Source organism: Haematobia irritans, chromosome 3 (assembly GCF_050003625.1).
Source record: "Haematobia irritans isolate KBUSLIRL chromosome 3, ASM5000362v1, whole genome shotgun sequence".
In the NCBI taxonomy this organism is placed as follows: domain Eukaryota; kingdom Metazoa; phylum Arthropoda; class Insecta; order Diptera; family Muscidae; genus Haematobia; species Haematobia irritans.
In genome coordinates this window covers 108,068,039-108,069,327 of record NC_134399.1, presented here as the reverse complement: position 1 = coordinate 108,069,327, position 1,289 = coordinate 108,068,039, and the positions used below count along the sequence as shown (strand labels likewise).

The 1,289-nt window shown below is 24.0% G+C and overlaps 1 long non-coding RNA gene across 1 annotated transcript in view; it reads right to left on the bottom strand.

The window, feature by feature from the left end:
* Positions 1-610: 610 nt before the first annotated feature.
* The window catches only part of LOC142231788 (uncharacterized), a 24,958-nt gene continuing 24,279 nt past the window's right edge, over positions 611-1,289 (bottom strand). Inside the window, exon 2 of the long non-coding RNA XR_012720919.1 lies at positions 611-946. This is a non-coding gene — a long non-coding RNA (uncharacterized LOC142231788). The remainder of the gene's footprint in view (positions 947-1,289) is intronic.

The window sequence follows — 1,289 nt, the reverse complement described above, 5'->3', positions numbered from 1 at the left end:
TTTATTTCTATAGAAAATTTTGTCGAAATTTTATTTCTATAGAAAATTTTGACAAAATTTTTTTTTCTATAGATTATTTTTGTCCAAATTTTATTTCCATCAGAAACTTTCTTAAAATTGTATTTCGATAGAAAATTTTGTCAAAGCTTAAAATTAAAGAATATTTTGTCAAAATTTTATTTCTATAGAAAATTTTGTCAAAATTTTATTTCTTTAGAAAATTTTGTCAAATTTGCAAAATCTACCAAAACATCAAGAACTCTACTTATCTACCAAACAGTAAAAAGTCTATCATTTTTGGTAGACCGGTTGCCAACTGTGACAACCGGGTTTGTTAATAATCATTGAGATGACTTTGTGATGAAATTTCAAGATTTATTGAATAGAAATGAAACAACTTTCTAGTCGGTATACTTTAAAAATAAATATTTATCTCATTCCTTGATATTTGACATTCAAAAAGAAATTAATATTTAATTTTTTTTTTCGTTATTCTAATTAGCTATGGACATCTAATTTTATTTATAATTTTTTATTTTGTTATAGTATTACTTACCGCTTTCGTTGTACTATTTTGAAAACAAAATTAAAACACGTTTACACCAAAACGTCTATTGTTATGACTAAAGTTTATTTCTTCTCATCTTGTTTTTTGATACAAAATAAGATTTGTCTTTCCTTTGTTGTTCCAGTGATAATGTTTAAGAATATATATAAATAATTATATTTTAAATTTTCAATCAAATCTACATTATGATCTTATGAAATCTGAGGTACTTAATGTTCCTGAATATATGTACACAGAGATAAATACACAATAACAAAATAATTCAGCTGTAAGTCTACTTATTAATAGAGATAATACCTAAATAAAACAACATTCAATGCTGTATGCCTTCTCATGGTCCAATCAATCCAGATTTAGAAATCCAATTATTGAAGGTATCTGTAATGAGAAATCAAAAGAAAAAAAACAGATTAATTAGGAAAGTTGTTACTCTGTTATTTTTTTTTTTGCATACGATTTTATAAGGTATTTATTATGCTCAAATACGTATAATATTTCTAGTGCTTTTAAAATAGATTTAAACAGGAAGGGAAAGTCAAAAGAAAACATTTTTTAATTTGAAGTATTCGTTATAATATGGTTTTTTATACTGGCTTTTGTTTGTTCGTGAATAGATTTATTAATATACCGCGAAATGAGAATGAAAATTCGGCAAATGAGATCTGTATCATAATTTTAATTTTACTGATCCTAGGCAGAAAGGAAGTTAAAAAATGTCTTT